Source organism: Paramisgurnus dabryanus, chromosome 7 (genome assembly GCF_030506205.2).
Source record: "Paramisgurnus dabryanus chromosome 7, PD_genome_1.1, whole genome shotgun sequence".
In the NCBI taxonomy this organism is placed as follows: domain Eukaryota; kingdom Metazoa; phylum Chordata; class Actinopteri; order Cypriniformes; family Cobitidae; genus Paramisgurnus; species Paramisgurnus dabryanus.
In genome coordinates, this window is record NC_133343.1 from 40,846,753 (window position 1) to 40,874,628 (window position 27,876).

A 27,876-nucleotide genomic window follows, 5' to 3' on the forward strand; every position below is an offset into this window, starting at 1 on the left:
ATGAACCTTTTTCCGATACAATTGGGTTGAAAGCTTCACTGCTTCAAGAAAGCTTCACTTCGCCATCACTAGTAAAACAGTTTTATTTCTGTTTTCAAATATAGGTTAGTTATCACAAATTTGCTTCCATCAAAACTCTTGCCTCATGAAGTTAAAAGCGCCATGTTTTTGTCACTGGTTGATGAGGTTTATAGAGGGGTTGCAAGTTTACAAACATTGCAGGGTGCGCGCGCATCCAGGAGGCAGAAAGCCCGATTGGTGAGCTGATCTGGTACTGCAACAACCTTAATTATTGAAGCGTTCTTTATTGTTTGTATATAAATAACATTTGATTTTAGTTGGATCTGTTTTTCTGTCTTTCTTTTTGCAGTGTTACTGTGATACATGTATGAATTATAATGTTATAATTATAATGCTAGTGTAATAGTTGCATCTACTGGTATGTTAACATCAGGCACCCAGCACTGACTGTGTTGGTACTATTTTCCACGCAACAATTCCTTGGCATTTTGACTTACAGATACCGCTACTAGCATACAACACAATGCACGTCTCTTTATGCCTCTCGGTTGCGCGCGCAACCAGTTAGTGAAGTCCCCGTGCAACCCGTCTATAGACACTGACACTATTTTTTTTGTAGTAACAATTATGAATCATGTAAGTGATTCGTTTATTTTTAGTTTGTTGAGCAAAATCAATTTGTTTATTGACCATTTGTTTATTTTATATAAATATGCCAGTAGGTTAACCATGTTAACTACTTTGACAAGTGAATGGCACCTGCCACCAAGTTTAATTGATGTTTTTAAAATTATAGTGCTTTACATCTATATTAACTGATTTCTGTGGCTATGCTTGCTGTCACTGTTGCAAATTGAGCTTGGCCCTAATACCAGAGCTGATCCTCCAGGGCAGTGTTTCCCAATCCTGGTCCTCGGGCACCCCCTCCCAGAAAGTTTTAGATGTCTCCTTATTTAAAACACCTGACTCGACTCATAAGCCTCCTTCCAAAATGGTAAACATGTCTCCTTAACAAGCTGGTGAGTTAAATCAGGTGTGTTAAATAAAGAAACATCTAAAACTTTCTGGGAGGGGGTGCCTGAGGACCAGGATTGGGAAACACTGCTCCAGAGTATGCAAGTTGGGTAAAACTACTAGGGGGGCCTATTGCTCTGAACTTTATGTGGCAATGCACAGATCAGTTGCCGAATAACATAATTTTGCCATAAGTTATTGATCACACAAAGGTTTAAAGAATTTTTATGTGAAATAATTTTATTGAAAATATAAAGAAAAACAAATTGTATTTAGAACAAGTTAAACTATAACAGATAGACAGAATATATGTTGAATTATATGAAACTGTTACAGCACTGGAAACTATTTGTAAAAATATTATAGCTCTAAAACAGTAGCGTTTTGATGAATCTCGATACACAAATATTATATATACATTCAAGAGCACAATGAAATGAAATGTGATTTATATGAACTTAAACATGATTAATAGGATTTTATAAAGAATTTAGCAGATTTATTGAGAAGAGTTGCATCATTCTTGAGCTGGACCTCGTTTTAACATGTTTGACTTATAAATGTTAATTTATTGCAAGTATTTATAATAGCTTCATTATAGCATTTGCTAATTTACAATGTCTCCTTATTCATGTTTCAGGTAAATGTGCAATGTGATTTGAGGTAAGATGTCTTTCATATATAAACATGTGTATGTAGGCTATACAGTATGTATGTATTTATTAATTTGCCTTTTCTTGCATTATTCTATGATTAGATAACAGTAAGATGTAGGGATGGGCAATATAAACAATATGCAATATAAACGATAGAAGATTGGCATACGATAGAGATTTTAAATGTATTGCAATAATGCGTGTTGATGACACAATCTACCTGCAAACTTTAGAGCCACGAGCTGCAGCCGAATAAACATGGATGAAAGCATCAGCGAAACAGAGGAACTCGTGAAAAAGACAGATGCAACATCTATTTTTTTGGATTTAAGCCATAAGTTACATAAGTCTACTGCTGCCCCACGCGCGAAATTGGCATTATGGTCTAGTAATTGTGAAATATGCAGTATATAGTCCCCACAAGCATTTAAAGTGTTTACTGTTATAAAAATAATAAACTGTGTTTTTTAGCAGATAGATCTTGTCGGGTTTATCATTTTAAAAGTAAATCTAGATCACCACACAAGTCTGGACACCCCTGCTATAGAGTGTGTCAGGCAAATGTTCCAGGTAAGAGAGGTAACAAGACTAATCTGGCCATAACAGTTTACTTTTACTTACTTTTTTAGCAGTTTGGCTTTTGTAAAGGTCTATATAACCTGTTTTGAAATGAGTCTATTGAAATTATTATATTGCAATACATATCGCTATCGCAAGAGGCTGCAATGTATAACGCAAAATCAGACCTGCCAACCTGTACGCATTTTGCGTAGCAGGTACTCATTTTGACCTCAAAGTACGGTGGTACGATTTGTCACTCTAAACTACGCAAAAACCTGATGTCGCCCTTTGCCGCGCGAAGTACTCAAAAGAAGCAACAGAAAAAAGAAAAATATGTCCAATCATAGCACTGGGCTCATCCACCACATAGAAAGTGGGGATGATTGACAAGTCTTATGGCCAATCAGTAACAAGAGTCTGCTATCGATGGAATCACAAAATCCAGCGTGATGATCTCCTTCCTCCACCCGCAGTTTCTGACCATCTTTTTCAACGGAGAGTCAAGACGTCTGACCCGCTAAGGTAAACTGGTCAGGGTGGATGTGCAAATAATGAAATAATGCATTAGCTTAATCCTTTGAAGTCGACTGTCGCGCGGGCTCCGTTTCATAACGTGCACTTGACCGCAAGATGCGCTAACATTACTTCTGATTTGTAAATGAGCATCATTTATAATTGAGCGCTTACGAAAAAGTACCATGATTTTACCATGGGGAGAGCATCCAGTTATAGTCAAATAAAAACGTAAAGTTCACTCTCAGTGAAGGGAATCCACCTGACATCCGAATGAAGCGGATTAAATGCGTTCTGAAATAACGCGCTCTTGATAATTGTCAATAAAATAAAACGTCATATACAAACCACATCAAATAAAGTTTTATAAATGGAGAATATCTCGTGTCTCGAGCGCCCACGTGAAAGGTGCCTATGCCGTACTGTACTGCACTGTAAACAAAGCTACAATAAATTACAGACAGACACACAGTTAACAGCACTACTGTCACAGTTATGGTTGAATTTAAAGCAGTGTTAACTCTAAAATACTGACTTAAAGGTATAGTTAACTTAAAACATGTAATTCAGTCATAGTTTACATAACAGAACAGACCATCCAAACATTTATGAGTTTCTTTATTGTGTGATACACAAATTATTTTAAAGAGTGTTGATAACCACAGTGTCTGGTGCCCACTCCATTGTATTTTTTGCTAGTCAGGGAAAAACAACGTTTTTCTCAATTTGTGTTGTGTGTGTTTCACTCAAGAAAGAAATCATGAAGGTTGGACACAATATGAGGTTGAGTAAATGATAACAGAATGTAATTTGTGGGTTAACCATCTCCCACTATTTAACAGTAATATCACTTTTAACAGTGTTTGTGCAGACATGCTAAACTTTGGAGAATACAGTATTTAACATTAATAATGTTATTAATCACCATGTAAGGCAAATTTAGTTAAACATGATTTTATTTACATTTATAATTATTTTTAAAGCAGATTATGGCAGGATGGGGAAAAAAGTGAGTGCAATGTGCAGCATGTTACCTTGAAAGTTACCAAAAGGTGTGTGTGCGTGCATGTGCATGTGTTAAATTATATGTTAAAAACCCGTGTTCTGTCCTTTCGGCCGATGCTACTGTACTCAAAAAAAATTCCAAGGTTGGCAGGTCTGCAAAATGGATTTTAGGCAATATCGCCCATCCCTAGTAAGATGTTAAAAGTCCTGTTTTTCCTGTGTTTTTGAAGCTATGATTGTGTTTATGGTGCTCAATATAACGTGTTCATGTTTTGTGTGTACAAAATGCAGTATTTTTCAAAGAATTTACTTATTTCTATAGCAGGCTGATGCCTTCTTTGTTCTTTGAAGTCCCTTTTTCAAACATACATAATGAGTTCTAATTGTGTAGTTTGTTTACTGTGTTGTGATTTGACAGCAGCTTAGCCTAGCCAGACTCGTTTGAGCTTAGCTGGTGACTGGCGTATTCCTGTGGTCAGTTTAAATCAAAAAGTAATACTGACATTCAACCAGGAAGTCGAGGGTTGTAGTACAAATTGGCCGTTCACTGTATGCTTTGAAATGGGACTTCTTTGAGTTTTATAATTTTAGAGGTATTATGTATGATCTAACAGCAACAATACTTTGGAAGCCGAGAGAGCTTATGCACTATTATTATTTTTGCTTGCTTGTTTTCTGATGATGGCTTAATTTTTTTGAGATAACAAAAGGTGTTTTCCTGTGATTACTATTTAATTTTCTTGTTATCTCAATATAACAAAAGTTGTTTTCTCGTTTTCCTGACATGATAATCAAAATGTCATAATGTAACTTCTTGTCCATATTATTTCATTTATTTTGGAGTGGACTGCTGATGCATATGAGTCTTTGCCAGTATCACACGTGTAGCTAATTGCTGATAGAATTGTATCCCGTTTACACAAAGGAAAGAAAGATATTTTACTGCAGTTTGGTCTCTTATTTACACGAAAACCCCGTTTTATCAAAGAAAACGATTATTTCTTAAACGTTCTAAAATGAGGATTTCTACTAACCCTGGTTATGTGTTGCCGTATCAACTGGGAGAAACAAGGTTTTAGGTTCTGGAACATCACATTATTCGCTAGAAAATGCTTAACATCATGTGAGTGCCCTAAGTTTACAGTTGAAAGGAACAGGAAGTCGTTTGTGTTATTCTTTGGTGTCGATTCTGAGAATTTTATTGGCTTGGTTTAGTGAAAATAAATTAAAACAATGGACAGTATATGTGAGTACATTATTTGTGCTCTGCATTGGGCTATGTGTGAATAATCCTAAAATAAAAACTGCATGTAAACAGGAGTGAAGAGATTAACTCCAGTCATGTAAACATCTTACTGCGATTATCTCATGTTATTCTTGAGTAAATATAGTAGTATTGTATGTTTTAAAAATTTGAAAGAGTCTCTTGTTTTATCAGATTTTTAAAAAACAAATAAACCTGATTTCCTTAATCCACATCTTAGGCGTAGCAAGAAGGGTCCGAAATTTACTTTTTGGCTCACCTGCCATGGGGACTGGTAGATGAAAAAATCCACCAGCCAAGCATATTTTTTACCGGCCACAATAATAAACAGCCTTTTTTGTCACATATACATTAATTATATACATTAGTATATACATTCATTAAATACATAAGTGCTCATAACAGTACATTTGAAGGTTTTGTAAAACTAATAGGGATGCTCAGATTGATTGGCTGATAATGCTTTCTATGTTTCTCAATGAATTACAGTGAAATGCCGCTACATCCAAAAGCCAGGGTGTGCAGTTGTGCAGAAACTCAAAATGCGCTCTAGACGAAGAACAATACCACGCAGCTGTGGTGACACGCAGTTCCATGAAATGGCTGAAGGATATATTTATATTGTTGTTCTTCAAACCTTTTCAGGTATTTTAATAAAGAATATATGATAATAAAGAATATGTTTAATAATTATGTTTGACGAGTTATAAACTACTCAAACTAACAGTGATTTTAAATCGATAAGGACTTACTGATCAAAAGCCGTAGTACATGAAATAGCTGTAATAAGATCAGCTGTCCGATTCAGAATAGTGATTGGCCACGTATTATTAGTGGAGATCGGCATTGATCGGAGCATCCCTACTAATGCTTAATCTAATTAACTTAAAAACTCATCCCACTGCTCACTCTCTTCCGCAATTATCTCCATACCTCCATTTCTCACAAAACTTCCTTTTTTTATTTAACTCATTTCCCTTTTTGTCTGAGTTTTCGTTTCAAAGGTTGGCTCACTCCCGGTAAATCTCGCCACATATCAGCTAATGTGCAGCATAATATGCAGATAGCTGCAGACCTCAAGTTAGCTGTAGTACTACACTGTTAACGATTTCCCTGTATTTTTACAGTACGGTACTGGCAGCACGGTTGCCAGTAAGTTACTGTATTTTGGTTTTACAGTACTGTACTGTAATACCATTTTACAGTACACAAACTAGTACTGTATAGTTACAAAGCAGTACTGTACTGTAATTTTACAATATTTTATTACAGTAGTCTATTTTTACAGTAATTTACTGTAATGTCTATATTGACCCATAAATACTATTTATTACTTATTACAGTTAATACAATAATATTATATAAAATAGCTAGATATTTAGGTTTAAATCTATAGTTATTAATATGGTAAAAATGCTAAATTAAAACATAATGAATTAAAAGGCAATCCAAGCAATGTTTGTATCAAAATTTTATTAAAAAAAACATTTAATTGAAACAAAAATATTTAAAACAAGATTTTAAACAATAATAAACATATAATCAAGTAACATAAAATAAAATCAACAAGTATAAACAAGTTTGGAGACCCCTGCTGTAACATATTTAACTCTGGCAAATAGAACACTGTTCCATAGTTTGAAGTTTTCAGTTTAAAGTCCATCATCGACTAAAAGGTAACATTTCACCGTGGTAAAAACAACACTGGCCCATAGTTTTAAATATTCTACTTGAATTTCATTGAACACTAAAAATAAATTAAAAATTAAACTGTGGCAGACAGACCACAGTGGCCTTTACTGAAGTCGTCCATTCGAACTCAATCAGCGACTGCATGAAGCTGTTCACAGGGGTTAATGGCCACAGCTTTTCTCTGCACCAAGTTCCTTGTCTTTTTGCTTGCTCCTTGTCTGGATGTGCACTTTTTCCCATCTTTGGAATTAATTCTATCCAGAAACCTGTTAGAAATATCATAAACATTAAGTCAACAAATATAAGATAGAAAAAGATTCTTAAAAAATTAAACTCAGCCTTGAATTTACTCCTATTCTGAAACCTTTTGCTCTTATTCTACTGTTCCACACCTAATTACATTAAAATACAGAAGATTCACTTACCGCTGAACAAACTCTTTCCTCAATGGACAGCATCCACCTGGATCATGTCATGATTGAATGTCCTGAACAGAAAGTACAATTGTTACTGATTTGGACACAACTTTTTATTCTGAAAACAAAATCTTTTGTCAATAAAGTCCAGGGACACCTCTGCTAAATAAATACAATTATTAAATTAAATTTCTTATAACCAAAGTCTGAATATTTCTGTTTGTATATTTCTACATGGCAAACTAAGACAATTGTGTACATGTTGTGTATGGTCGTGTTACAGTGTTGTGTGTGAATGAGTGAATGAGTGTATACATGGGTATTTAAAGAAACTGTAGTGGTAAAGTGGCTGTAGTGGTAAAGTGCAAACTTACCAAACATAATGTGCTTGGTGTGTGTCTGGTATCACCCGTTGTGCCTCCACATCTGCCTTAACTCCTATAAAAGTGCAAGGACACTCATGTAAACTACAAATAAAAAGTCAGCCACATTCCTGTGTAATTTTGCATGTGACGTGAAAGCATTTAATATTGCAGTCGAAAAAATACATGACTTGTAACTGTACATCATGTACTTGCCTGGTGCCTTTAAAGATGATCCATCTTACCCAATCCAGCTTACAAGCAATGGTAAGACTGTAAAAAAGACAAATGTTACAAAATCTGTTAGCCATAGAAATAAATAGACATTGTAAAGGAAATGGTAAAAGAAAATTTAGTAACACTTTACTATAAGAGTTTATTCCTTAACATTTGGTAATGCCTTAGCTAATATGAACTAACAATGAACAATATATTTTACAACATTAATAATATTTGATAATGTTCATTGTGCAGAGACAAAGTGATTGATTTAAAAATGTATTAAGTGTTTAAATCTAATATCATGCTATGCTAACAAATAAAACATTACTGTAAGTGTTAAGTCAGTTGTAAAACAAATATATATATATATATATATATTAGTTGTTATATTATATATTATATATAAATATCTAAATAAGTCTTTTTTTAATTATAACATCTTGTCTACAGAAAATCTCTGAAAATGTCTCGTTTAGTGCAGAAAATAGCGATTTATAGTGATAAGGTAAAAAGACTGTCCCTTTAATGTTTTACCCGGACCGGCTGCGGTGTAACACTATGTCACGCAAAGTTTTTTAACAAGTAGCTAGCTGCTCACTTTAAAGATAAACATGATCGCCTAAATCTGAGCAATCCTGGTGATGCCAGTTTCCTACACGATGTTATAATGGACTACCGTATTTTACATCCAGAGATGAAGGATCAGATGACAGAGACGAGAAGACAAAGGTACGTAAATGCGGAGCCCATTCTCTTTTCGTGCATTGATTTGATGTGTTTTGGAAACTTATATACAGCGTGTAATGCATCTGAAGTGGTGGAAACAATATGCCATAAAAATGTATTGGACAACTTACTGGACGTGTAAAACGCTTTAGAGAAGATATTCTCTGCTTTTGATGATATACCGTAATATAATAACAACAACAATACGCGCGGCAATCCCTTTCGTTCATCTGATATTAAGATGAGCCCAGGTCTGAATGATATTTGGTAGAAGTTAAAGCTGCGATGAGTTCGATGCATGTATCCAGTTATGAGGTTTCTTGTTTTCACTTCTGTGGAGGAGTTCAGTACTACAGTATGCTGTGTACGGTGTGACAAGTCCTGACTGTTTACAACCACGAGTCAGCCTTGCCAAACAGTCGAACTTAATACTTTTCTCTGACGCTAACTGAACGGATGAAACGCCAAGATAAACGACCATTATGCTGGGACCGCAAGACCGCGCTGGCGGGTTGTCTTTGTCCATTTCGTAAAAAAAAATAGTTTCATTGTCACCACACTTTCAACACAATATAAACTCACCAAAACCCTCATAATTTAGTTAAAACAACCCTATATTCATTAAAAAAAAGGTGTAAAGCGAGTTAAAGCAGCGGTAGACATCTGTGTGTAAGCTTACTTTCTGAGGGAGATTGAAACTTTGTTGGCGACCGTTTTTCTCTCTCATTGCACGTTTAAAACAATATTGTGACAAACTATTGACAACATTCTTAAACTAAAAATTAAGTTTTCATGAAACAGAAATATTTCAAACTTACCGAACTGCCAGAAATCAATCGTCCTCCTTCAGCTGCAGCCAGGAGTTGTGCTCTCTCTCCCTCTGTGTGATTTGACGTTGGCGCACTTTCTCTGATTATTGCAAGTACACCTGGCACATTACAGCAATGGCTACAGCAAGGTTACATCAAGACCAAAATATACTGTAAAATTTTCCCGCTCAAACAAATTTACCCAGAATGCATTATGAACTGCAGTACTGTACTGTAATGTACACATACAGTATAGTACTGTGGATTTTTACAGTAATGTACTGCTAAATCTACAGCGACATCTAACAGTGTAGCTAGCAACAGATTGTCTCTAGTGCTTCAAGTCTCACGGCACTGTTTACTTTCCGGCCCCAGAGACAGTGTTGCGAGACTTGGAGCTTAGAGACGTTCTGTGGCTAGCTCACCTCGTCCCCAGATTAGTTACTGGTAAACACATTATATTGCATTATTATTTTTGTATGAAAATCACCCGCCAGTGTGGCGGATAGCCTTTTTAATTTAGTCGCCAAACGGAAAATCTACCCGCATTTGGTGCTTGGCGGGTGTTAATTTCGGACCCTGGTATCAAGTCACAAACAATGCTACAACATGCCAAAACATGCTACTATCTCTGCATGTATTACATTGCATTTACTCATTCTCATGTTGTTACAAACTTGTTTGAATTTCTTTGTTTTGGTTAACAGCACACATAGATATTCTGAGTTGTAATCAGTGTTGCCAATTCCGCTTATTATAAGCGACTTTGGGCTTGCTTTTCTGTAAAGTCGCTTAAAAAAATTGGTAGTCGCAGGTCGCGTTATTTTGGGCTTGTTTCTAAAGTGTAGTTGCTTATTTGGGCTTGATCCCAGCTCCAAAATTTGTTGTCAATCAGATATTTTCTGTATGTTATTTAAACGTAGGAGTTTGTCTAGCCTGTTCTCTCCGTCTCTCCCCTTTCCCCATACACACAGGAGACAGCAGTTCTCCCTGCCCCCAACTATTTCTAATTGGCTCTGACTCAGATGGCAACGAGTACTAGCCAATCAGAGCAGAGCAATCTGTTTTTTTTTCTGGTTAGGAAAACGTAGTCAGTGAGTGATGTAAACTTTAAATTAATGCGCGCGAATTGCGACTGATGTTGACTGACTGGACTGTAGGAGTTTTTTTTCAAGAAACAAATGCCTGGGACAAAGTAGGGAAAGAATGGGAGAAAGAGAAAGGAGTAAAAGAATGGATTCAACCTGTGCTGGACGACTCAAAGCACTTTGCAGAGTATCAGTTAAGTATAAAATATGTGCACACCATGCGGACCTCGTACAACATGATAGCACATAGAAACATAAAAAATGCAGCCCCGTTCTCGTCAATGGTCTCGTACACACTGCAAACTTTCGAGAATGACAACCGCATTTAAATGCCGGAGTGAATCCCCTAAATGTTTGTTTCATGTCTGTACAGAACAAGACTCACTCCCGAAAATGTGATGATTGACACAGAAATAACCATAGCAACATTTTCACAGGCCTGGGGCCTGTTTCAGAAAGGTGGTTAAGTGAAAACTCTGAGTTTGTTAACCCTGATATGAGGGAAACTGTTCCGTTTCAAAAAGGGAGGTAGGTTAAACCTGAGACAGCGGGGTAAGTCAAGCCTGTTTCAGAAGGAGAGGTAACTTATACTCACAGTCTGTTTCCGGGGTAACTTACTCTGTGAACCTAACCTGGTCAGGAGCAGGTTTTATTCGGTTAACTCAGAGTTTCTTGTGGTCTCCTCCCCATTTTTAAAGGAGTAGCTGTGTTTAATCTTGTTAGTTGCTTTTGTACATTCATTCATTGCGCACATTTTTATCATGTAGCCTACACTGTAAAATATTTTTTAGCTGTATTTAATTTATAATCAAATTGCCAGTGCAAATCATTTTACCTTAGTGCTTTTATATATTTTATAAATTACACTTAAATTTAAACAAAAAAAAAATGTAGACAGTATATTGAAATGACTAGTAAAGCCAATTGATATACTTAGGTGTAGAGACGTCTAGTGAATAAAATTGTAAGTGCTTTTATAGAGGATCCTATAGATGATGATGCTGCATTCATTTGTAGAAATGTACATGTTGCAAGATGATTTTGAGACCCCGAGTGGATTTTTGTCATATCCACTTGCATTTATGTGAGCGGAATTCTTTTTCTTTTTGCAGTCATTTTAAAAATATACTTACGTCACTAATATCAGTCTTTGTGTTGCTCTTAAATCTAAACAGTTGGCTTGACATTTCTTATGCATTCATTCGTCATTATCGCTGGTCTAGTGGGTAGTTCTGTGCGCAATGGTTATGACAGATGTACTGTCGGCAATATAAGTTCGAATCCCAGCTCAGCGAATTTCTGTTTTATTCATGACAAACATTTGTAAAGTTCGTAGCCTTATATGCCAAAGTATTATGCTTAATTTCATTTTTAGCTGAGTTGCTGTCATATTTTTATCCATAGGATTGCATCTGCTTGAAAATGAATATAACAACGTACAGTCCTCAGTTTATTTACTTCTGATATTTTAACTGTGATAAAAAATTAAATGTACACATTTACTAGAGTATCAATTTCCAAAAACAACTCTTTTCTTTAAAATATATGCTCGTAGTTGCTGTACAGTTGCACTAACACCTTCAGTTTTAGTAGTAAAAATGATTAAGACCTCTTTGTCACGTGCTGTTGCTATGGTGAATTGTAATATCTGAGCTCCATTGATGATGGCTTTTCATTGTGGCTGTGCACGCCCTTAAAGGAACAGTATGTAGGATTGTGGCCAAAACTGGTATTGCAATCACAAAACTTGTGGCTAAAACTGGTACTGCAATCACACAACTGGTGGCCAATACACAAAATGACAACATAAACATCAGTTGAGGGCTGCAAGTCCACTTTTTAAATGACAATATCTTGGCCAGACCACTGTTGTCAGTCATATAAGTATTTGAAATGAAAATGATTTCTTAATGTCTAGTGACATATCAGGGCCATTTTATGATTAATTGATATACATTTCTTACATACTGTTCCTTAAACTCAGAGTCAACCTACTCAGAGTCGATTGAACTAACTTAGATCCGTTGTTCTATAACCAAAACTCAGAGTTTCATATCTCAGAGTAAGTCAACTCAGAGTTCAAGTTTAAACTCAGAGTTGGTTGAACTTCCTTATTGAAACAGGCCCCTGGTTGCTTATTTGTCTCGCGAGATCTGGCAACACTGGTTGTAATTAAAGCCATCAGAGCTCACATTCACTTAGTAGAATACTATTTAAGTCAATGGGTCCTCTGATCAGTTTGGTTACAAACATTTTTCAAAATATGTTCTGTTGTGTTATACATGTTTGGAAAAAAAGAGGGTTAGTAAATGATGACACAATTTTGGAGTTAACTATGTCTTTAATCTATAATCAACTTAAAATGATTTTTACATTGTATTGCTTAAAAGTCTATTAAGACATTTGAGCTGTTAACAAGTAAGTAAAATCAATATTACATAATACATTTGTATTTGCAATGGAAAGGAAACGGTAAAGACAACTGACATTTAGATTTGTTTATACACGTTATTACATATCAAAATTACAAATGTATAAAATGTTATAATGTTTTAAAAAACTATTTGAACATTGATATTTGAAGTTACAAAATTAAGCCACTTTAAATTTAACATTAAAATCACAAATAAGTAATACAAATTGAACATTAATTACGGGGTCAATTTGATTCAACTATTTGATGCAAATTAGTGATTTATTCAGGAATTATTATAGTTTAAACATATTGCAGTGAAATCATTTTGAGTCTTGTATTTTGTGTTTGCAAATAAGAATATTGTATTTGCAAAAGATGAAATGGTATACTGGAATACAATATCATAATGCTTTGTTTTAATGTGACGTGACATAAAAAAGATGTTCACACAAAGCAATTTTTGCAGTAATACACGATGCTGTAATGTGTTATTAATATTTTCTTTCTGTGTTTTTGTTTGTTTATAGATGCCTCGTACAAAGAAGTCTTTACGTTCTCAGGCAGCCAAAAAGAGGATGGCGGACCGGATGGCTGCTGATCCTGAAGAGGCCCTGCCACCTCTTAAAAAGGTGGCAGAATTACATAATTGTTGTGTGCATCACAACAAATCTGACAAAACTCCCATCAAAACTCCCATCCAGAATTTGTCAAACCAGAAGAGTTACCAAAATGGTGAGCAACATACTGAGATTATTGTGAATACTCTTTCTGATTTATGTCAAGAGACATCCTATATAAGGGGCTCTTTCCATCAAGGGCATTCCCGTTTTGGCACAAATAGGTTCAAGCAATGTGGTGCAAACAGTTTTATTGCAATTTTGATGTGTAAATTGAAAGATGTGTTGCAGTGGAGCACAAGTGATTTGGATGATGTATTGTTAAAAGGAGATGAGCTGTACAGTGACATGAGAAATGCAGGGAAAATCAATGATCCTGACCGAGGCTACATACGTGTTTATGAATTGCCTGATACACACAAACTGGATAGTCCAAGGAATGCCCTGCAGATTATAAGCAAGGGCGATAGTATCAACTATCCAATGAGACATCCTCTGCTTAGTGACAGCTTTCCCTCTCTGCTGACCACCGTAACAAACAAAGAGCTGGTCTGAAGTCCTGAGGCTTTGTGTGCGATCCACGTAGATGCGTAACGCTCGTACGGGGCATAATAAAGCCATGGTTGGGTCTGCCGCCTCCAGGGGCAGCGTTTGCAAGCTCACCACCTGATCTCTGAAGGGAGTGGTTGGAACTTTGGGCACGTAGCCTGGTCTGGGTCTGAGTGTTACGCTCGAGACATCAGAACCAAACTGAAGGCACGAATCGTCGATGGAGAATGCATGAAGGTCACCTACCCTCTTAACAGAGGCCAATGCGAGCAGGGTCAGAGTTTTCATTGATAAAAACTTCAGACTCACAGACTGCAAAGGCTCGAACGGGTTTCCCTGCAAGGCTTTCAGCACCATGGACAGGTCCCAAGGAGGAATAGAGGGAGGGCGCGAGGGGTTTAGCCTACGAGCGCCTCTTAAAAATCTAATAACTAAGTCGTGCTGGCCGACTGATCTGCCGTTAATAAGTGAGTGATGAGCAGAAATAGCAGCGATATCAACTTTAATGGTGGAGGGTGACAGCCTACCATCTAACCGGTGTTGAAGGTATAAAAGCACTATATTAATGGGGCATTCTCGGGGGTCCTCGCGTTGCGAAGAACACTAATCGACGAAAAGGTTCCATTTAAGCGCGTAAGCCCGTCTTGTGGACGGAGCTCGAGCCGCAGCGATGGTGTTAGATACCGCTTGCGATAAATCACCTAAACATTGCGTGCACTCAACGACCATACGTGGAGATCCCACAGGTCGGGGCGCGGGTGCCATAATGTGCCCCCTCCTCGAGAAAGAAGGTCCTTCCTCAGGGGAATCCGCCAGGGAGGGGCTGTCGCGAGGAGCATCAGTTCTGGAAACCAATTCCTGGTCGTCCAGTAAGGTGCGACCAGTAGAAGGCTCTCCTCGTCCTGCCTGACTTTGCACAGTGTCTGTGCGATTAAACTCACTGGTGGAAACGCGTATTTGCGCATCCCCCGCGGCCAGCTGTGTGTCAGTGCATCCACGCCGAGGCTGCCCTCGGTAAGTGAATAAAACAGGCGACAGTGGGTATCGTCCGGTGACGCAAATAGATCTATCTGCGCACGACCGAACTTCTTCCAAATTAGCTGGACCGTCTGGGGATGGAGTCGCCATTCTCCGGGGCGCGCAGCTCAGGAAAGCGCGTCTGCCGCTGTATTGAGCGAACCCGGAATGTGAATGGCACGAAGGGACCTCAGATGCTTCTGACTCCAAAGGAGGAGATGACGGGCGAGATGCGACATGTGACGAGAGCGCAAACCGCCTTGACGGTTGATATACGCAACGGTCGCAGTGTTGTCGGTGCGTACTAGTACATCCTTCCCTCGCAGCTCCGTAGTGAAGCGTACGAGTCCCAGATATACAGCCCACAACTCGCGGCAGTTGATATGCCAGTGCAGCTGGGGTGCTGTCCACACCCCCGAAGCTGCAAGCCCGTTGTACGTGGCTCCCCACCCCGTGTTGGATGCATCTGTGTGTACAACAGCATGCCAGTAAATCTGCTTCATGGAAACCCCTGCTCTCAGAAACGCAGGGTCTGACCACGGGGTGAATGTTAGACGACACGCAGGTGTAATGGTTACACGGTGAAGGACCGTTTTTGGAGAGATCGGTTCAGAATGCGCAGATCCAAGATCGGTCGTAACCCACCGCCCTTCTTTGGAACTATGAAATACGGGCTGTAAAACCCCGAGCTCATCTCGGCTGGAGGGACCGGCTCGATCGCGTCCTTCGCCAGGAGGACATCTAATTCTGCACGCAGTACATGTGCATCGGACGCTTTCACTGTGGTGAAACGAATGCCCGAGAATTTGGGTGTGTGCCGGTTGAATTGAATTTCGTAGCCGAGGCGGATCGTGCGTAATACCCATCGAGACGGGCTGGTAAGCTGAAGCCAAGCTTCCAGAGACCGTGCGAGGGGAATTAACGGCACAACCGGAGAGCTCGCGGTGGGGCAGACGAGCGGAACAGGTGAGACTGCCGGTGCGCGCGTCGTAAGAGCGCATGCAACTACAGTGTGTGTGTGTGTGTGTTGTGACACTGACCTGAGACCGCTGAGGGTGCTGGTGGTCCAGTCTCCGCAGTGGAGAGCTCGGACTCCTCAGGACACCCGCTGGCGATGGAGGAGAGGGAGGATGAGCAGATGAATGCCCGCTCACGGCTCTCTCGATCCTCTGAAGACCTGGAGAAGGAATAGGAATGCACTCTTTTTGTGGTTTTGTGGGTGCCGGCTGAGAAGCCGGCAGAACAGAAACAAAACGAAACCAAAGATTCTCCACCCGGCCCTCCTCCGTCTCCCGAAGAGTGATCCCATCCAATTCCAGGTCGCCCGTCTCAGGGCCGCTTAGATCCCCGTTTGCCACCACGGGAAGCGGGTCGAGCGGGCGGGGCGGGCTGTCGACGGCTGTTCCCCCTCCGTTGTCTGGATGACTTCCTGGGGGGGGGCGGAGGCAGCCGCCACAGGGCGCCCTCGGCGAGGAGCAGACTGGGCAGCCGGTGCTGGTGGACGAGAGGCAGGCCTCTTGCGCCGGGGCATGATCTTGGAGATCGCTTCAGTCTGCCTCTGAGCGGCGGTGAATTGCTGAGCAAAAGACTCCACCGACTCGCCGAATAGGCCAGTCTGTGACACTGGAGCGTCCAGGAACTTGTTCTTGTCCGCTTCGGTCATGTCAGCCAGACATAACCATAGGTGGCGTTCTTGGACCACGAGTGTAGACATCGCACGACCAATCGCCTGCGCCGTCACCTTCGTAGCGCGGAGAGCCAGATCAGTGGCAGCCCGGAGCTCCGAGAGGATGGGTGAGTCGTTTCCTCCCTCGTGCAGATCCCGTAAGGCCTTCGCTTGATGGACCTGCAGCAAAGCCATTGCATGCAGAGCCGAAGCCGCCTCTCCACAAGCCTGATGGGCAGCGCCCGTTAAACCGGACGACTGTCTACAAGCCCGAGAGGGAAGGGTTGGGCGGTCCTTCCAAGAGGCAGCGGTGGCCGGACACAGCTGCATCGCGACCCCTCGCTCCACAGGAGGGATCCCCGTGTAACCCTTAGCGGCTCCGTTGGTGAGGGAGGTGAAGGGGGAGGGCTGAATTGGCCGTAACCGGGTAGAGTACGGCGACTTCCAAGTCTGTGACAGCTCCTCGTGCACCTCGGGGAAGAAAGGTACTGGTGGAGAGGGCTGTGAAGCCCGGGCAGCTCCGAAGAACCAATCATCCAGGCGGGACGGCACGGGCTGAGGGGGGTTAACCCACTCTAACCCTACAGTCTCCGCCGCTCGAGCGAGCACGGCCACCATCTCCGGGTCAAACTCCGGCGTCACGACCCGACCAGAGGGAGGAAGAACGTCGGAGTCAGCTTCGGAATGAGGGGCCCCACCCTCGGGTGTTGCGGTCGAAGCGGGTCCAGAGGGAGGCACAATGGATTCTACAGCGCTCGTAGAACACGATGCTGCAGTCTCCATAGGCACTTCTACCGGCTGAGGACGGGAAGGCTGAGAGCCGGAGGACGAATCCCCCGACCGGCTCAGCACAGTTAGACGCAAATCGTCCTTAGAGAGCTTCACGGCCGCTCCGTGGCGGCGGTCAGCACTCACCGGACGCGGACGCCGTTCCCGTAGAAACGACAACCGCCTGCGTAAATCCAAAAAGGACATCTCCTTGCAGTGAGAACATGCACCCCCAGCGAACGCAGCCTCCGCATGCTCGATGCCCAAGCATGACAGACAGCGCTCGTGACCGTCCTTTGGACCCATGTACTTGCCGCATCCAAGAACACACGGACGAAAAGCCATCCTGAAAAGGACGCTGATCTCCAGATATACGAGAGAGTGGCTGTCTTTAACAAGACACAGAGCTCTCTCGTATCACTCTTTTAGGGAAATTCACTCTAGATGCTCAGTTGATGATGCGCACAGGGATCAGCAACGCACTCACTAAAACTCAAAACAAAAAAGATGCAGAGTAGTGGAAAAACTGCGGCGTCCACTGTGGTACTGCTAGTCCAACCAACTTCAGCAATCGTTTCCCACCAGAGCAGAAAGTAGCTTCTCAGTAGCAGATACTGCCGGCTTTCGAAGTGATAAATAGCTCATTTCCATATTTGCACCTGCTGCTTATATACGCACCTGGCGGGGCGGCGCCAGCATTATGCAAATATCTCAATGCCAAGTTCATTGGCGTTTCAGTAGTATTCGAAGCAGATTGGTCCCTCTAAGCGAGTTCCCAATTCGTCGGTCACGACGTGACGTCGTAGTGACCGACTGAAAGGGAACAGGCTACATGATCCGCCCATGTCAATAAGTACGAAATATGTTGTAGCACAGAGTAAAGGTACAAAATTACAAATGGAAATTGATGTTGACAGCAGTGTGCCTTTCACTGATGTCATATGTACAGATAAAATATCTGTAAATGAAACGAATGTTCAAAAGAAACCTGAAATAACTTCTATATGCTCAGCAAGTGAAAGTGATGTTGAATTGATATCAGAAACTGAGAGTGTTTCTTTCCAGTTTAACCCTTTAACAGTGCAGCAACAAAAAAGGATATGTTCAAAGCTAAATATTGTTAACATTGTAAGAGAACAGAATAGTGCAATTAACAATGTTAAAATGTCTGAGCCTTGTGAAATCAAAAGTATTCTTGCTGACGGTAATTGTCTCTTTAGAGCTGTAACTTACGCTGTTAGTGGAAGTGAAGAAGAACACAGAAAACTGAGACGAGCTGTTGTTACACACATACTGCATAATGAGGAAAAATACACACAGTATCTGAGACAAGGTTACAGTTCTGTAGCAGAGTATATTACCAAATCAAGAATGAAATATGTTGGTGTTTGGGCTACAGAACGTCTCGGTTACGGATGTAACCCTCGTTCCCTGAAGGAGGGAACGGAGACGTCACGTCGTGACCGACGAATTGGGAACTCGCTTAGAGAGACCAATCTGCTTCGAATACTACTAAAACGCCAATGAACTTGGCATTGAGATATTTGCATAATGCTGGCGCCGCCCCGCCAGGTGCGTATATAAGCAGCAGGTGCAAATAGGGAAATTAGCTTCTTTTTCGCTGAGAAAGCCGGAAAGTGTGACCGGCCGTAACAGCAGGTGGCAGCACCTGTGGCGATGGGACGTGACGTCTCCGTTCCCTCCTTCAGGGAACGAGGGTTACATCCGTAACCGAGACGTTCCCTTTCAGTCGGTCACTACGACGTCACGTCGTGGCTGACGAATTGGGAATCCCTACCAAAACGCCACTAGGGGCTGACCTCTTCCAGTGTCTGCAGAAAATCCTCCAAAATCCCCTCGGGGAAAATGGAGAAATAGGATAGGGCAGAAAGGCCGGGCACTAGATGTTCCTTTAACCCACAGAAGTGCCGGCGACTGGGAAGCGCCCTACCTGAGCGGGATAGGAACGCTGCGGAAGCCACCGCCCCTCTTAAGGGCTAATGGTGGACGATAAGAAATAAAGACAGCCGTGGCTGTGTAAGCAAAGCAGTGCTCTGCTAAGGGAAACGTGGGCTGGTAGGATTAACCCCACGGAAAAATACTCACAAAGGAACCCGGTGGGACACAATGTGGAGCCCGAGCCAACACGTAGGTTCGCGAGGATACAGCTAGTGAAGGCTGACAGCCAATGCTCCGCAACAAAGGCTGCCAAGGCAGCGGAGGAAGAACAATTCAAACCATTACGCATTTTTGTTCTGAAGGCCTTCCATACTGACACAGTTATGAAGCATCAGTTGGAGGCTGCAAGCCGACCTGCGAGTCTGCTCTCCGTGCCCTCCCTGGTGAGGAAAGAACACGAGAGGATACAGGCTCGATACGAACACTGTAAAATCTAATGAACGTATTAGGTGTCGCCCAACCAGCAGCTCTACAGATGTCTGTTAGCGAGGAACCACGAGCTAAAGCCCAAGATGAGGCAACACTCCGTGTGGAGTGCGCTCTCAAATTAAAGGGGCAAGGAATACCCTGAAGATTATAAGCCAGGGTGATAGTATCAACTATCCAATGAGACATCCTCTGCTTAGTGACAGCTTTCCCTTTCTGCTGGCCACCATAACAAACAAAGAGCTGGTCTGAGGTCCTGAGGCTTTGCGTGCGATCCACGTAGAGTCGCAGTGCGCGTACGGGGCACAACAAAGCCATGGTTGGGTCTGCGTCCTCCGGGGGCAGCGCTTGCAAGCTCACCACCTATCTCTGAAGGGAGTGGTGGGAACTTTGGGCACGTAGCCTGGTCTGGGTCTCAGTGAGACAGCAGGACCAAACTAAAAGCACAAAACGTCAACAGAGAATGCATGTAAATCCCCTACTCTCTTCATGGAGGCCAATGCTATCAGGGTCAGAGTTTTCATTGATAAAAACATCAGACTCGTAGACTGCAAAGGCTCAAAAGGGAGACCTGAAGGCTTCAGCACCATGGACAGGTCTCAGGAAAAGAGGGAGGGCGCGAGGGGTTTAGCCTGCGAGCGCCTCTTAAAATGTAATAATTAAATCATGCTGGCCAACTGATCTGCCCTTGATAAGTGAGTGATGAGCAGAAATAGCGGCGATATCAACTTAAATGGCGGAGGGACAGCCTACCATCTAACCTATGTTAAAGACATAAAAGCACAATGTTAATGGGCATTCTCTGGGGTCCTCGCGTTGCGAAGAGCACCGGGTGACGAAAAAGGTTTCATTAAGCGCGTAAGCCCGTCTTGTGGACGGTGCTCGAACCGCGTCGATGGTGGTAGATACCGCTTGCGATAAATCACCTAAACCTTGCGCGCGCTCAACGACCATACATGGAGATCGCACAGGTCGGGCGCGAGTGCCAATGTGCCCCTTCCTTGAGAAAGAAAGTCCTTCCTCAGGGGAATCCGCCAGGGAGGGCTGTCGCGAGGAGCATTAACTATGAAAACCAATTCTTGGTCGTCCAGTACGGACGATTAATAAAGGCTCTCCTCGTCCTGCCTGACTTTGCACAGTGTCTGCGCAATAAAGCTCACTGGAAGGAATGCGTATTTACGCACCCCCCGTGGCCAGCTGTGTGCCAACGCATCCACGCCGAGGCTGCCCTCGGTTAGTGAATAAAATAGGCGACAGTGGGTATCGTCCGGCGACGCAAACAGATCTATCTACGCACAACCGAACTTCTTCCAAATTAGCTGGACCGTCTGGAGGTGGAGTCGCCATTCGCCGGGGGCGCAGCTCGGGAAGCGCGTCTGCCGCTGTACTGAGCGAACCCGGAATGTAAATGGCACGAAGGGACCTCAGATGCTTCTGACTCCAAAGGAGGAGATGACGAGCGAGATGCGACAGGTGACGAGAGCGCAAAACCGCCTTAACGGTAAATAACGCAACAGTCGCAATGTTATTGGTGTCGGCTAATACATCCTTCCCTCGCATCTCCATAGCGGAGCGTACAAGTCCCAGATATACAGCGCACCGCTCGCGGCAGTTGGGGTGCTATGCACACCCCTGAGACTGCAAGCCCGTCATACGTGGCTGATCATCCCGTGCTGAGGCCATTGCAATATACAGAATGCCAGGAGACCCCTCAGGGGCATATCTTCTATCGGAAATGCCGGGTCTACCACGGGGAAAAATTTAAATGACACGCAGGTGCAATGTTTACACGGTGTATGTCGGTGTGCCACGCTCTCCTCGAGACTCGATCGTAAGCCAACGCTGAAGCGGTCTCATATGAAGCAGCTCGGGCGGCGTCACAGCCGCAGCATGCTGTCATATGTCCAGGAGCTTCTGAAATTGTTTCAGAGGGACCGCGTACTTCCCTCGAATTAAACCGAGGCAAGTCAGAACTGACTGGTTGCGCGCTCTTGTTAAACACGCCAATTAGTCGATCGAGTCTTATTTCCATACTGAGAAAAAGGATCCTCTGCACGGGGCAAAGTTGCTCTTTCCCAGTCGACCTGAAGACTTAAACTAGCGAGATGCCGAAGCATTAACTCTCTGTGTTCGCGCACGTCTGCCAAGAACGGGCTATTATAAGTCGACGTAGATAAAAGCAGAATGCGGACAACGCTCTCTCTGACATTTTAATGCCGTGACTAGCACATGGAGACACGGAGAGAGAGAGACAGCTCGAATGGTGTACTTAGTATTAATATGCCCACCCCACGACGCAGAGCGAAAAAACGGTCTAAAGCGAGGGGAGATGGACACATGAAGTACACGTCTTACAGGTCTAAGGCTGCAAACCGATCTGAATATTGAAATACGAGCCTCGGCGTTATCATCCAAAAAGAACACCTTCGTAGAGCCGGTGCGTAAATCAAATCAATCGTAACCCGCCGCGTATTTTGGGTACTATGAGATAAAGGCTGGAAAAACCCTATCATCATCATCATCTCGGTAAGAGGGACCGGCTCGAACATCCTTCGCCAACAGGATATCGACTTTTGCACGCAGTACATGTGCATCGGACGCTTTCACCACAGTGAAACGAAAGCCCGAATTTGGGGTGTGCCGGATTCGTAACCGAGGCGGATCGTGCGTAAAACCCAACGAAACGGGCTGGGAACTGAAGCCAAGCACCCAGGCACCGTACGAGGAGAAATAACGACACTACCGAAGTACCCGCGGTGGGGCAGCGAAGCGAGACAGGTGGGACTGCCGGTGCGTCTGCTGTGACAGCATAAACATCTACAGTATGTGTGTGTGACACTGACCTGAGCCCGCTGAGGGTAATGGTCGTCTGGTCTCCTCTACGGAGAGCGCAGACTCCGATGAGGGTGCTGGTGGTCCGGTCTCCTCAGCGGAGAGCTCGGACTCCTCAGGTCACTCGCTGGCGATAGAGGAGAGGTAGGGGAGCTGGTGTGAACCCGCTCACGGCTCTCTCGATCCTCCGGAGACCTAGAGAGGGAAGAGGAATGCACTCTTATGTGTGGTTAAGTGGGTACCGGCCGAACAGCCGGTGGAACATATGCAAACCAAGGATTTTCCACCCGACCCTCTATCGGGGGAAGGAGCTCCAACTCCTGAAGAGTGATCCTCTGCCAATCCGGGTCGCCCTTCACTGGCCACTTAAACTCCCGAATTTCACGGGAAGCGGCTAAGCGGGCGGGGCGAGCTGCTGACGACCGGTTCCCCTGCGCTGCCGAGATGGGGTCCGAGGAGGGGAACGGAGGTGGTCGCCGCAGGACGGCGAGAGGCAGACTGAGGAGCCGGCGTGGTGGACCAAGGGCAGCTCTCTTCCGCCGGGGCATGACCTAGGAGATCGCCTCAGTCTGCGCAGCGGAGCTGTACGAATCCCCTGGCTCGCCGAAGAGGCCGGTCTGTGAGACAGGAGCATTCAAGTTGTTCTCGTCTGCGTCCGTCATGTCAGCCAGACACAGCCAAAGGTGGCAATCTTGAACCACTGAGGTGGACATCGCACGACTGAAGGTCGCGGCCTCCCTGGTAAATCCTTGGTGAGCCTGCAGCAACGTTATTACGTGCAGGGCTGAAGCCGCCTCTCCGGCATGCCTGATGGGCAGCGTCCGTAACCGGACGACTGTCTACAAACACGGGAGGGAAGGGTTGGGTGGTCCCTCCAGGAACGCATCCCGCTCCACTGAAGGGGTCCCCGCCCTTAGCGGCTCTGTTGGTGAGGGAGGTGAGGGGTGAAAGCTGAATGGCCGGACGGCCGCAAATCACGTCAGCTCTTCGTGCCGTCGGGGAAGAAAGGCACAGGAGGAGAGGACCGAGAGGCCCGAGCAGCTCCGAAGTACCAATCATGTGGGCGGGACGGTTCGGGCGGAGAGGGGTTAACCTTTCCAACTCTACCGTCTCCGCCGCTCGAGCGGGCACGGCCGCCATCTCCGGAACGACTCTGCCTCGGAGGAAAAATGGACACCCCTCTGATGCTGCAGAAGTGACGGGACCAGAAGGAGGTCCAATGGATTCGGCAGACATCGTAGAACACGACTCTGCAGTCTCCACCGGAGCCTCGACCGGCTGAGGATGAGAAGGCCGGTAGGTGGAGGACGCATCCTCCGTCCTACTCAGCGTAGTGACGCGAAGGGCGCCCTGCGAGCGCTTGACAGCCGCACCATGGCGGCGTCAGCACTGCAAAGGCGCGGACAGCGTTCCCGTAGAAACGACAGTCGTCTCCGCAATCCAAGAGGGTTATGCTCTCACAGAGAGAACAGAAACTCTCCACGAACGCAGCCCCGGAGTGCTCGATGCCTGAGCACGAAGACAGTGCTCGTGACCGTCACTGGAACCCTTATACTTCTCGCATCCAAGATCGCACGGGCGAAAAGCTATCCTGAAAAGGACGCTGATCTCCGTATATACGAGAGAGTGGCTGCCTTTAACAAGGCACAAAGCTCTCTCGTATCACTCTTTTAGGGAAATTCACTCAGATGCTTAGTTGATGAGCGCACAGGAAGGCAACGCACACACTAAACTCAAAACAATAAACAGATGTAGAGCCGTGGAATAAGCGAAGCGTCCGCTGTGATACTGCTAGTTCAACCAACTTCAGCAATCAGATCCCAACAGAGTAAAGTAGCTTCTCAGTAGCAGATACTGCCGGCTTTCGAAGCGATAAAAAGCTAATTTCCCTATTTGCACCTGCTGCTTATATACGCACCTGGCGGGGCGGCGCCAGCATTATGCAAATATCTCAATGCCAAGTTCATTGGCGTTTTAGTAGTATTCGAAGCAGATTGGTCTCTCTAAGCGAGTTCCCAATTCGTCGGTCACGACGTGACGTCGTAGTGACCGACTGAAAGGGAACTTGAGATTCATGCAACTTCAGATTTAATTGGTGTAGACATTTTTACATACAGTCAAGGAAAATGGCTTAAATATTCATGTTCATCTGTAATAACTAATAGGAACAGCTATGAAAACAGAGGAATTTACCTGATACATGTAAATAACTGTCATTATGAAGTTGTTCAGTGTGTAAAAAGTAAAGATGGTTCTTGTTCTTTGTGCTGTCAAGCATCAAATGGAGGTTCAATTCCTAATGTATCATTAAATACACTCTCAGATCCATGTAAGCTTAATAGACAGAAACGTAAGTACAACAATAATGATGACTTAAAAGATGAGAAAAAAAAGAAAGATAAGAAAAGATACAATGATAATCAAATATACAAAATGTCAAAAATAAAACTAGGCACTGAAAAGTATAAACAAAATGAACAATATAAAGAAAAAGTGAAGAATTATAGTATAGACAAATACAAATCAAATGTTTTGCATTGTAATAGTGTAAAGGCATATAGCATCCACAAGTACAATACAGATGTGGAACACAGAGAGTCTGTAAAAAGGTATAACATTGGAAAATATATAAAAAATGACGCATATAGAGAGTCTCTGAAGGCTTACAGTGCAAAAAAATACAGTGAAGATGAAGCACATAGAGAGAGTCTAAAATCATTCAGTGTAAAAAAATACTGTGAAGATGAAACGCACAGAAACATGGTCATAGATTACAATATACAGAAATATCAAAATGATTATAGTTTTGCCAGTAGTATAAAAATGAGAAATGTTGAAACATGACGTGTGGCAGACATGAAAAGAAAATAGATAGACTGTGTGATTGAACAATTTAAAGAAAAAATATCTACTGGTCCTGAATATGTTTGTTCAGTATGCCATCGCTGCTGTTTTAAAATGCAAGTGAAATCTTGCAAAATACATACATACTCTCAAAAATCTGTCAATGTTGGCTATATTGCAGAAAAGTGTATAACATTGAATTATCTTCATAAATGTGATAGCAACTGTAATGGACACTGCATATATAAAAACAGTCCAGCTGAATCTTTGTGGATTTGTTATACGTGTCATCGAAAAATATGTGAAGGTAAAATGCCTGCAGAAAGTGTAGCAAATAATCTTGCTCTGGATCCCATTCCTAATGAATTGAGTTGTTTAAACTCTCTTGAACAACATTTAATATCAAAGAATATTCCATTTATGAAACTTGTGGCTTTACCTCGTGGGCGCCAAAATTCGGTTCATGGTCCGATTACTTGTGTTCCATCTAATGTCACAGATGTTGTGAATGTTTTACCAAGATCAGAAAATGATGATTTGATGATACGAGTGAAGCTTAAGAGGAAATTAACTTACAAAGGGCACTATGAATATCAATTTGTACATACTGATAAGATAAAAACAGCACTCACATATTTAAAAGAAAATAACAAATGGTATACAGATGTAGAGTTTAACGATAGTTGGATTAATCCTCTCAATAAAACAGAAGAAGAGATCAATAATAAAAGTAATAACAATGATCTTGATTTAGACATGTGTCAAGATATATGTGTTGATAATAAGGAAAGTAATGAAAATGAAGATGACATCTCTGATGAAACACTTCATGATCGCCAACAACATGGCTTGTTTATGGATTCATGTTTACAACCAGTAGACTTGGGACAGGAAATCTTAGATCAACATTTTAATGGTATTACATCAGTTGCACCAGCATAGGGCAATAATCCTGTGAGAATGTTAATGGATGAAAGTAATGAAGCTAAATGCTTTCCAACTCTTTTCCCCAAAGGAACAGGGACATTTCATGCTCCAAGATCTGAAAAAATAACATTGTCTAGATATTTAAACAATAGAATATTAAATGCTGACGGACGTTTTGCCCAAAACCTGGATTACATTTTTTATGGACAATATTTATCTGAGCTCAATCAAGTTATTTCAAATGTATCTATTGCTTTAAGAAAAGGCTATGACACAAACAACACACACAAAATTACATCAGAGACACTGAGAAACAAAGAATCACTGCAAAAGATTTTTAATTTTGATGAGGGTTACAAATTCTTAAAGCCTGTGAGAGGAAATCCTGTTTTTTGGCAAAGTGTTCAGAAAGATTTGTTTGCAATGGTGAGACAACTTGGTATCCCAACTTGGTTTTGTTCGTTTTCTTCAGCCAATTTGAGATGGACAGAACTAATAGAATCTTTAGCAAAACAAGAAAGATGTGAAAAACCTCTTGATGAACTGGACTGGTCTGTGTGGGATTTTTATGTTGTTTTATTAATCAGTATGTTATGTTATAATTGATATGTGCCATTATGATCTCGTGCTGAGATATGTGAGTAAATGTCTGTGTGTAAAGTTGAGAGGCTGTGGTTTCGGTTGGGGGAGAGACAGCATATGCTGAGGAATTTACGCCTGGCATTGATCAAGATAAGAGAGAAGCCTGAGGGGGAAAAGCAAACAGGCAACTATTTTATTAACTAATGCTTTAATATTCACAGGATAAAATATGCAATGTATTTCTTACTTAATCAGTATTAATCATTGAATAATTGATGTAATAAATATAAGATGTTGTCTTTGATAAATGTGTATTAACCAATGAAATGAAGGTTGCATACAGAATAACTTAATGGGGGCAGGGCAGCTCAACCTTGAAGAAACAGAGTCTCCTGTGTGTGTGTGTGTGTGTGTGTGTGTGTGTGTGTTTTCTTTCCTAACAGATGGTTTTTAATAATGATTAAAGTGTTTGCTTAGAAGTAGTATTGCAGTAAAAGATTTAATATGTGTTTATCTATCTAAAGAAGTTAATGTGTGCCTTATTCATATAACCAATTTTACAAATAATGAAATGATGTCATGATATTGAAATATGTTTTACATAATAATCACTTTCATCTTACAGCTTATGTTTTTTTTATAAATGAATGTTTTATTAATGATTTGTTTTTAAGAAAGCATTATAACATGCTATGTCAAGTGGAGGAGTACTAGAGAAGAACTGCAGGGCTCCCAGGGATGAGAGGAGAACAGATTGTTTTTTTCTTTGTCTATGTGTGTCCATCTTTGCCTACAGGCTGAAATTGGGTGTGGTAAGGGAGTCAGATTCACGAGGAAGAGCAGCCTTTGTGGGTGGAGATTTTCTGAAGAAAGATCGACGTCACATATTTTATAAATAAGCATGTTACTTCCTGAGCTGGTTGT

At 42.4% G+C, this 27,876-nt stretch overlaps 1 long non-coding RNA gene across 1 annotated transcript; it reads right to left on the reverse strand.

Annotated features, from left to right (window-relative positions):
- Positions 1-6,566: 6,566 nt before the first annotated feature.
- On the reverse strand, positions 6,567-9,562 carry LOC135734422 (uncharacterized). The gene is made up of 5 exons (XR_010527332.2): positions 9,271-9,562; positions 7,721-7,777; positions 7,517-7,580; positions 7,152-7,213; positions 6,567-6,992 (listed from the first exon to the last, which is right to left on the reverse strand). It is a non-coding gene; the product is annotated as an uncharacterized lncRNA (long non-coding RNA).
- Positions 9,563-27,876: the final 18,314 nt, after the last annotated feature.